Here is an 11,235-nt window from a genome sequence, read left to right on the forward strand (position 1 = left end):
TAAGAGAAGCTAAAATACAACAATCCAGAGATAACCTTTCAGAAATTTTCGAACAGGCAGAGGAGATGGCAGCCGAAAATAATAATAATGTAAGGAAGATGCTTGGTGACTTTACTGCACCTAATTCCAATTTACATGGAAGAAGCATCTCCATTCCTGCCATTGGAGCAAACAACTTTGAGCTGAAACCTCAATTAGTTTCTCTGATGCAGCAGAACTGCAAGTTTCATGGACTTCCATCTGAAGATCCTTTTCAGTTCTTAACTGAATTCTTGTAGATATGTGATACTGTTAAGACTAATGGAGTAGATCCTGAAGTCTACAGGCTCATGCTTTTCCCTTTTGCTGTAAGAGACAGAGCTAGATTATGGTTGGATTCTCAACCCAAAGACAGCCTGAACTCTTGGGATAAGCTGGTCACGGCTTTCTTAGCCAAGTACTTTCCTCCTCAAAAGCTGAGCAAGCTTAGAGCTGATGTTCAAACCTTCAGACAGAAAGAAGGTGAATCTCTCTATGAAGCTTGGGAAAGATACAAACAGTTGACCAAAAAGTGTCCTTCTGACATGCTTTCAGAATGGACCATCCTGGATATATTCTATGATGGTTTATCTGAGCTATCAAAGATGTCACTGGACACTTCTGCAGGTGGATCCATTCACCTAAAGAAAACGCCTGCAGAAGCTCAAGAACTCATTGACATGGTTGCTAATAACCAGTTCATGTACACTTCTGAAAGGAATCCTGTGAATAATGGGACGCCTATGAAGAAGGGAGTTCTTGAAGTTGATACTCTGAATGCCATATTGGCTCAGAATAAAATATTGACTCAGCAAGTCAATATGATTTCTCAGAGTCTGCATGGAATGCAAGCTGCATCCAACAGTACTCAAGAGGCATCTTCTGAAGAAGAAGCCTATGATCCTGAGAACCCTGCAATAGCAGAGGTGAATTACTTAGGTGAACCTTATGGAAACACCTATAACTCAACATGGAGAAATCATCCAAATTTCTCATGGAAGGATCAAAAGCCTCAACAAGGCTTTAATAATGGTGGAAGAAACAGGTTTAGCAATAGCAAACCTTTTCCATCATCAACTCAGCAACAGACAGAGAACTCTGAACAAAATGCTTCTAATTTAGCAAATCTAGTCTCTGATCTATCTAAGGCCACTGTAAATTTCATGAATGAAACAAGATCTTCCATTAGAAATCTGGAAGCACAAGTGGGCCAGCTGAGTAAAAGGATCACTGAAATCCCTCCTAGTACTCTCCCAAGCAATACAGAAGAGAACCCAAAAGGAGAGTGCAAGGCCATTGACATAAGCGCCATGGCCGAACCTCTGAGGAGAGGAGAGGACGTGAATCCCAAGGAGGAAGACCTCCAGGGACGTCCAGTGATCAATAAGGAGCTTCCCTCTGGGGAACCAAAGGACTCTGAGGCTCATCTAGAGACCATAGAGATTCCATTGAACCTCCTTATGCCCTTCATGAGCTCTGATGAGTATTCCTCTTCTGAAGAGAATGAGGATGTTACTGAAGAGCAAACTACCAAGTTTCTTGGTGCAATCATGAAGCTGAATGCCAAATTATTTGGCATTGATGCTTGGGAAGTTGAACCTCCCTTGTTCATCAATGAACTAAGTGATCTGGATCAACTGACATTGCCTCAGAAGAGACAGGATCCTGGAAAGTTCATAATCCCTTGTACCATAGGCACCATGATCTTTAAGGCTTTGTGTGACCTTGGTTCAGGGATAAACCTCATGCCCCTCTCTGTAATAGAGAAACTGGGAATCTATGGGGTGCAAGCTACTAAAATCTCACTAGAGATGGCAGACAGCTCAAGAAAACAGGCTTATGGACAAGTAGAAGATGTATTAGTAAAGGTTGAGGGCCTTTACATACCTACTGATTTCATAGTCCTGGATACTGGAAAGGAAGAGGATGAATCCATCATCCTAGGAAGACCTTTCCTGGCCACTGCAAGAGCTGTGATTGATGTTGACAGAGGTGAAATAGTCCTTCAATGGAATGAGGACTCCCTTGTGTTTAAAACTCAAGGATCTCCCTCTGCAACCATGAAGAGGAAGCATGAAAAGCTTCTCTCAAAGCAGAGTCAACCAGAGCCCCCACAGTCAAACTCTAAGTTTGGTCTTGGGAGGCCACAACCAAACTCTAAGTTTGGTGTTGAACTCCCATATCCAAACTCTAAGTTTGGTGTTGGAGAGTCTCAACAAAGCTCTGCACATCTGTGAGGCTCCATGAGAGCCCACTGTCAAGCTATTGACATTAAAGAAGCGCTTGTTGGGAGGCAACCCAATATTTATCTAATTCTTATTTTTATTGTTTTTCATGTTTTCTTAGGTTCATGATCATGTGGAGTCACAAAATAAATATAAAAATTGAAAACGGAATCAAAAACAGCAGAAGAAAAATCACACCCTGGAGGAGCATCTGTCTGGCGTTCAAACGCCAGAACAGAGCATAGTTCTGGCGCTGAACACCCAGAATGGGAGCATCCTGGCGCTGAACGCCCAGAACAATCATGGTTCTGGCGTTCAACGCCAGAAATGGCAGCAAAGGGGCGTTGAACGCCCAAAATGGGCACCAACCTGGCGCTGAACGCCCAGAGTTGTGTGCAAGGGCATTTTACATGCCTAAATTGGTGCAGGGATGTAAATGCCTTGACACCTCAGGATCTGTAGACCCCATAGGATCATCTCAGGATCTGTGGACCCCACAGGATCCCCACCTACCTCATCATCTCTCTTTCCATTCATGATCATCCCTTCTTTTTTTTTCCATTTACCACTCACATCCATACACCACCTATCTTCAAAATTCAACATCTCTTTCCCACCCAATCCCACCCATATGGCCGAATATACACATCCCTCCTTCTCCTCCATATCTTCTTCTTCTTCTATTCTTTCTTCTTTTGCTCGAGGGCGAGCAATATTCTAAGTTTGGTGTGGTAAAAGCATAGCTTTTTTGTTTTTTTCCATAACCATTGATGGCGCCTAAGGCCAGAGAAGCCTCTAGAAAGAGGAAAGGGAAGACAAAAAGCTTCCATCAAGGGTCTATAGCTCAGTGGTAGAACATTTGACTGCAAATCAAGAGATCCCTGAGATACCTCAGGGAATACATTTTCTTCCACACAATTATTGGAAGCAACTAAGGGTGGAACATCAAGAGCACTCCATCATCCTTCATGAAATCAGAGAAGATCTAAAAGCAATGAAGGAGGAGCAGCAAAGACAAGGAAGAGACATAGAAGAGCTCAAGGACATCACTAAGGTGGATTCATTCCTTGTTCTTCTTTCTTCTGTTTTTCGTTTTCTATGTTATGTGCTTATCTATGTTTGTGTCTTCACTACATGATCATTAGTAGTTAGTAACTTTGTCTTAAAGATATGAATGTCCTATGAATCCATCACCTCTCTTAAATGAAAAATGTTTTAATTCAAAAGAACAAGAAGTACATGAGTTTCGAATTTATCCTTGAACTTAGTTTAATTATATTGATGTGGTGACAATGCTTCTTGTTTTCTGAATGTATGCTTGAACAGTGCATATGTCTTTTGAAGTTGTTGTTTAAGAATGTTAAATATGTTGGCTCTTGAAAGAATGATGACTAGGAGACATGTTATTTGATAATCTGAAAAATCATAAAAATGATTCTTGAAGCAAGAAAAAGCAGCAAAGAACAAAGCTTGCAGAAAAAAAAAAAATAGGCGAAAAAAAAAATTATAGAAAGAAAAAGAAAAAGCAAGCAGAAAAAGCCAAAGCTCTTAAAACCAAGAGGCAAGAGCAAAAAGCCAATAACCCTTAAAACCAAAAGGCAAGGGAAATAAAAAGGATCCCAAGGCTTTGAGCATCAGTGGATAGGAGGGCCTAAAGGAATAAAATCCTGGTCTAAGCAGCTAAACCAAGCTGTCCCTAACCATGTGCTTGTGGCGTGTAGGTGTCAAGTGAAAACTTGAGACTGAGCGGTTAAAGTCAAGGTCCAAAGCAAAAAAAGAGTGTGCTTAAGAACCCTGGACACCTCTAATTGGGGACTTTAGCAAAGCTGAGTCACAATCTGAAAGGGTTCACCCAATTATGTGTCTGTGGCATTTATGTATCCGGTGGTAATACTGGAAAACAAAGTGCTTAGGGCCACGGCCAAGACTCATAAAGAAGCTGTGTTCAAGAATCATCATACTGAACTAAGATAGTCAATAACACTATTCGAAATCTAAAGTTCCTATAGATGCCAATCATTCTGAACCTCAATAGATAAAGTGAGATGCCAAAACTATTCAACAGGCAAAAAGCTATAAGTCCCGCTCATATGATTGAAGCTCTGTTTCATTGATAGTTTGGAATTTATAGTATATTCTATTCTTTTTATCCTATTTTGATTTTCAGTTGCTTGGGGACAAGCAACAATTTAAGTTTGGTGTTGTGATGAGCGGATAATTTATACGCTTTTTGACATTGCTTTTAGTATGTTTTTAGTAGGATCTAGTTACTTTTAGGGATGTTTTTAATAGATTTTGTGTTAAATTCACATTTCTGGACTTTACTATGAGTTTGTGTGTTTTTCTGTGATTTCAGGTATTTTCTGGCTGAAATTGAGGGACTTGAGCAGAAATCAGATTCAGAGGTTGAAAAAGGACTGCTGATGCTGTTGGATTCTGACCTCCCTGCACTCAAAGTGGATTTTCTGGAGCTACAAAACTCGAAATGGCGCGCTTCCAATTGCGTTGGAAAGTAGACATCCAGGGCTTTCCAGCAATATATAATAGTCCATACTTTGGCCAAGAATAGACGACGTAAACTGGCGTTCAACGCCAGCTTTCTACCCAAATCTGGCGTCCAGCGCCAGAAAAGGATCCAAAACCAGAGTTGAACGCCCAAACTGGCACAAAAACTGGCGTTCAACTCCACAAATGGCCTCTGCACGTGCAACACTTAAGCTCAGCCCAAACACACACCAAGTGGGCCCCGGAAGTGGATTTATACATCAAATACTTACTCATGTAAACCCTAGTAGCTAGTTTATTATAAATAGGACCTCTTACTATTGTATTAGGCATCTTTGGATTACCTTATGATCCTTTGATCACGTTTTAGGGGGCTGGCCATCTCGGCCATGCCTGGACCGTCACTTATGTATTTTTAACGGTAGAGTTTCTACACTCCATAGATTAAGGTGTGGAGCTCTGCTGTTCCTCAAAGATTAATGCAAAGTACTACTGTTTTCTATTCAATTCTTCTTATTTCTCTTCTAAGATATCCATTCGCACCCAAGAACGTGATGAAGGTGATGATTATGTGTGACGCTCATCACCATTCTCCCCTATGAACGCGTGCCTGACAAACACTTCTGTTCTACATGAATTAAGCTAGAATGAGTATCTCTTAGATCTCCTAACCAGAATCTTCGTGGCGTAAGCTAGAATGATGGCGGCATTCAAGAGAATCCGGAAGGTCTAAACCTTGTCTGTGGTATTCTGAGTAGGATTCAATGATTGAATGACTGTGACGAGCTTCAAACTCGCGAGTGCTGGGCGTTAGTGACAGACGCAAAAGGAGGGTGAATCCTATTCCAGCATGATCGAGAACCGACAGATGAATAGCCGTGCCGTGACAGGGTGCGTGAGCATATTATTCACTGAGAGGAGGGGATGTAGCCACTGACAACGGTGATGCCCTTGCATAAAGCCAGCCATGGAAAGGAGTAAGACTGACTGGATGAAGATAGCAGGAAAGCAGAGGTTCAGAGGAACGAAAAACATCTCCATTCGCTTATCTGAAATTCCTACCAATAATTTACATAAGTATCTCTATCCCTATTTTATTATATAATATTCGAAAACAACATTATCACTTTATATCCTCCTGACTGAGATTTACAAGGTGACCATAGCTTGCTTCATACCAACAATCTCCGTGGGATTCGACCCTTACTCACGTAAGGTATTACTTGGACGACCCAGTGCACTTGCTGGTTAGTTGTATCGAAGTTGTGACAATTATGAATTAAGATCAGAGCACCAAGCTTTGGAGCCATTACCAGGATTTTTTTGAGCCTGGAGATCACAATTTCGTGCACCAATGGTGTGTCAGGCTCGGAAAGGATGTCATGGTGGCCCGATCGGATCATCAACTTTAAATGCTCATAGCGTTGCTTGCTGCGACGCTCAGATCTCTCATATCGCCGCTGGTTGCGGCGCTCCATCTAATCCAACCGGTCAAATAGGCGGTGCACGAGGTGGTAGATGGGCTCTGAAGCAGGTGGAAGTGCTGTGGTGGTGGCTGGGGCAGCAGGGGCTGAAGGGGCAGCAGAAGATGTGGCTGCCTCAGCGGAGGCAGTGAGAAAGGGAGGTCTGTAGCCCAAAGCCTGGAACTTTCTGCTGTGTGGGATAATCTTCTTGCAGTCGGCGGCAGGTGGCTTTGATGGGTCCCCAAGGGTGTATTGGTAAAGATTTTCTTCAATAAGATCGCGTTGCAAGTATAGCTCTACCAACAACAATCCTCGGGTGTCAAATTTAGAAGAGGGATTTGGTTGTCACAAGTTCAACCCAAATAGCAATAACCGAAGTATTCAAACCTCGGGTCGTCTCACAAGGAATGGGAAAATATGTGCTTCAACATTGGTTAGAAATCCGGGGTTGTGAGTTATGAGCATGAAAATAAATGGGAATCTTAACAAGTAAGTAATCTTAAATTGCAACAAATTAATTCAATTAACTAAGCGAAACATGAGCAATTCCAATGAACAAGTAACATTCCACTTAATTCTATTATAAACCAAACAAGTAACTATAACTAAGGCAAATAGTTGAGAAATTTGGTTTTCAAATATGAATAATAAAAGCAACTCTTGGCTAGGCATGGGAATTGAGGTTACCATCCTTGTCTAACAACCATATCTTGACAATTATGAGGAACCAAGCTCATTACGTCTACTTCCAAAAGTCTTAAGTACGTAATATCTACTCCTAGACTTGAAGTACATCAAATGGCTTTGATCACATCAACACATGGTAAGCGTTAGCAAAAAACATGTTCAAAATAGCAATTAAATTGAAATCTACAAGTACCCACTAACAATTATCAACATACAATCATCCAAACAACAAAACTAAACATAGAAATCAACAATGTAACATCAACAAGTCAAGATTCACAACATTCATGAAATGGGTATAAAATGACAATTAACAAGGATTCATAAAACTATCACTAGATATAAGCAAAATTGTAACAAGGAATTCAAATTGAACAATTAAAACTAGTAATTAACAAAATCCAATTCACAATCCAACAAGGGAAGATCAAATTAAAATTAGATCTAGAGAGGAACAAGGGTTTCTCTCTCTAGAATAACCAAAGAAAATAAAAAACTAGCTAAAATTGTGTCTTGTGTAAAAATGATTGACCCCCCTTTCCCCTAGCATCCTTGGGTCTTTTCCATGCAAAAACAGCTTGAAATTGGGCCTGATGAGCCTCAAAAATCGCCAGGCACGATTTCCTTTAATGAGGTCACGTGCAGCTTCCCACGCGTGCGCGCCATGCATGCGCGCGCACCGATTGCTTTTGCGATCCACGCGTGCGCGCCAAGTGCGCGTGCGCGTCGATAGGAATCTTCTGATCCGCGCAGATGCATCCATCCTTGCGCGCCGCTTCTAGCCAACCTCAGCCATGTGCGTAGTGTGCGCGGGCGCGCCAATGCTGCTTCTCCCAAGATTTTAATTCTTCATGTTCCTCCCTTTTTGTACATGCTTCTTTCTCTCTTCTAAGTCATTCCTACTGATGGGATATTTTCGCAGAGAAACGAATTTCTCGAAAACACCCAAACTTAACCGGCAAGTGCACCGGGTCGCATCAAGTAATAATAACTCACGGAGGTGAGGTCGATCCCACAGGGATTGAAGGATTGAGCAATTTTAGTTTAGTGGTTGATTTAGTCAAGCGAATCAAGGATTGGTTGAGAGATTTGTGATTTACAGAATTTAAATTGCATAGAAAGTAAAGAAAATGGATGAATTGCATGAAATTAAAGAGAACTGGAATTTAAAGTGCTGAATCTTAAAGAGCAAGAAATTAAATGGCAGAAACTTAGAACGCAAGAAATGTAAATTGCAGAATCTTAAAGTGCAAGAAATGTAAATGGCTTGAATTGTAAAGGGAATTGGGAGTTAGATTTGCAGGAATTAAACAAGGAAAAGTAAATTGCAACAAATAGAGAAGTAAAGGATGTCTTGAATCAAACCGGATCTTAAAACAGAAATGTAAATAAGCATGAAAACAGTAAACAGGGAATGGGAAATGGGAAATCCGGATCTCAGGACCCAAGAGACTAGAAAACCAAGTCTAGATCTCAATGCCTTCCTAGATCCAACAAGAACAATTGCAAAGGAAATGTAGATTGCAAAGAAAGTAGATGAAGAAGCAAGTAACCGAAACTGAAATTCAATTAAGCAGAAAATTTAAACAAGATCCCAAGGTGAGATTGAAACAGAATTTCTTCAACTCTCCACCCAAAATCCAAGACAAGAAAAGTAAAGAGTGCTGGGCAAGAACAAGGAAGAAGAGAGATCAATTCTCCTCCCAAATTCTCTTGAATTAAAACAACAATGCTAAGAAAAATAAAAGTGAGCTCCAAGCAAAACCGAAAAGAAAGCTCTTCTGAAAAACTAAAAGGGAAGCTCTCTAAAAACTTAAATCCTATGCTATTTATACACTTTCTTCAAATGGTCTTCAAGCCTTCAATTGGGCCTTTGCTCTTGATGGAATTGGATTGAGAGAGGCCTTGGTTAATTGCTCTTGGAGTTTGGAGAAGAACCGAATTGAACTGGGTTGGAATCATGAAAGCTTGAGTAAAAGTTGGAGTAAAAGTTAGGGTCTAACTTTTGCTCCAACTTTTCACATCAGCACTCTTGTTTTGCTGATACCAACGTTGGGGCAAAAGTTAGGGGTCTAACTTTTGCTCCAACGTTGGCCTCCCCTTAGTTATTCATGGCGCCAACGTTAGCCAGAAAGTTAGAGGCTAACGTTGGCGCAAACTTTTGCTAGCCCAGGGAGTTTTTCAGGCGCCAACGTTAGCCAAAAAGTTAGGGGCTAACGTTGGCGCAAACTTTTGGTGCATCCAGGGAGTGTTTTTCATGCCAAAAGTTAGCCAAAAAGTTAGGGGCTAACTTTTGGTCCAGCTTTTGCCCAAAAGTTAGCCAAAAAGTTAGGGGCTAACTTTTGCTCCAGCTTTTGCCCAAAAGTTAGCCAAAAAGTTAGGGGCTAACTTTTGCTCCAGCTTTTGCTTCCTGGTTCATAATTAATCCAAGACTCAAGTCATTCCTCCTAGCCATTCCTTCTTGTATCAACCTTTCTCCAAGCTTTCTTCACCTATCATTAATCAACCAAACACATCAAAGCTATGCTCAAAATCATGAGATATTCATTCTTTCATAATATATGACAATTATAGCATAAAACCTCATGAAATAGCATGAATTCATACATGGTTGATTAAATCAAAGGAAGCATGAAAATCTACCCAATTGGCTTGCTTTTGGCTCAAGAAAGTGCATAATTCAATTGAAAACAAAAGAAAAAGGCTAGTGAAACTAGGCTAAGATGACTTGTCATCACAACACCAAACTTAAAGCTTGCTTGTCCCCAAGCAAGAAATGATTTATTGAGAAGAAAGAATGAAATGGGAGAGGATGTTCATGCTAGTAGAGTGTTATTGATAGTTCATGAGGTTTTATGTGGATATGTACACACTCACCTCTTATTGACTCTTAAGCCTAGAAAGCCTCTTTCAAGCTTCAAGTAACATACTGCTATGACCTCTCATTATTCCTTTATCCTTGGCTATTATCTTGTTCATGAGCTTTATTTGAGTGTCATGTGTAGCAAGTTCATTTCCTTTTCTTTATACTTGACACATTATTCACTATAGACACTTGGCTCACATTCCTTCTTAGAACATTGATGCCCAGCACCTCTTTGGGCTACTAAATGCCTTGTAGTTAGGTTGCTCTTGATAGTGGACTTTCAGCTGATGATCCCAGGTTAGTTAACCCAAGTCATCAAGTGTTGATGCACTCCAAAGAGCTTAATAATCCAAGCAGATCCTAATACAAAGACACCACAGGCATATATTCTAAGGTTCAAGCTATTGGTGTCCAGCTTTGTTTCTTTTTGTTTTTCTTTTGTTCTGCCACTTCTTGGCTATTTCTTTTTCTCCCCTTTTTTCTTTCTTTTTGTTTTTCTTTCTAACCAAGGATTTTTATTCGATTGAGATTCATAGACAGTAGCTACTTTCTATTTAAGAGGAGACATCCTAGTGTTCTTATTCATTAAAGGTGAGCTATTATACAATCACACACATACCACCACTTACTTTTATTTTACTTCTATCTAACAGAGAACTATCTCACTTCACATTCAAACATTTCTTTTATTGAATTGAAAATGCAGGGGACAAAGCATGCTTTTTGTTTAGTGAAAGTAAACACACAAGCACACACATAGACTAGCTTACTTATTCTAAGAGTAACAAACAAGATGCACAGACTATTAATTATGACAACTTCTTAAAGATGCAAGGACCACTTAAAACAGACACAATGCATGCTTTCTTAGTGCTGAACAAGGAGCAAGTCCACCTTTTATTTGTCATGCTTTTTCTTTCTTCTTTCATACACCTGGTTGCTGGTGTTCCCTGTGTCCACGTCTGTTGTCTGTTGATCCCGCCAGAACCCAGCTCTATTCATTGCTTCCTCTACTCTATCTTCAAGCTTCATTGCATTGCTTACTTCTATCTCACTTCTCCTTTTGAAGAATTCATCAAAGGTTGGAAAAGCTGGATCCATGTTGTGCAGATGCTCTCCAATATAGTTCAGCTTGATTTGACTATTTATGTTGTAGTCGGCTTGGACTTCATATCTTGCATCTTGGAGTGTTGTGAACTCTTTGAGAGCCCTCAAATTTTCAGCTTGCATTTGTTCCAACTTTCCAAATGATTCATGAGATTGAAAAGCATGTTCTTCTTGCATCACAAGGAATCTTGACTCGAATTCACTTTGTTTGTTCATCATTCTTAGCTCCTGTTCTTCTTGTGCTTGTTGGTTTTTCATGTATAGTGAATGGTATTCCTCTTGCCTTTCTTGAATTCTCATGTACTGTTGTGATAATCTTCCAATTACTTCCTGTATTTGAGTCATGTCCAGATTGTTATGTAGA

General features: G+C 40.3%; 1 non-coding gene across 1 annotated transcript; it reads right to left on the bottom strand.

Moving 5' to 3' along the window:
* Nucleotides 1-461: 461 nt before the first annotated feature.
* On the bottom strand, nucleotides 462-569 carry LOC148574651 (small nucleolar RNA R71). The gene has a single exon (XR_015906365.1). It is a non-coding gene; the product is annotated as a small nucleolar RNA R71 (small nucleolar RNA).
* Nucleotides 570-11,235: the final 10,666 nt, after the last annotated feature.

The sequence above is a fragment of the Arachis ipaensis genome, chromosome B2 (genome assembly GCF_059453495.1).
Source record: "Arachis ipaensis isolate K30076 ecotype BB chromosome B2, ASM5945349v1, whole genome shotgun sequence".
NCBI lineage: Eukaryota > Viridiplantae > Streptophyta > Magnoliopsida > Fabales > Fabaceae > Arachis > Arachis ipaensis.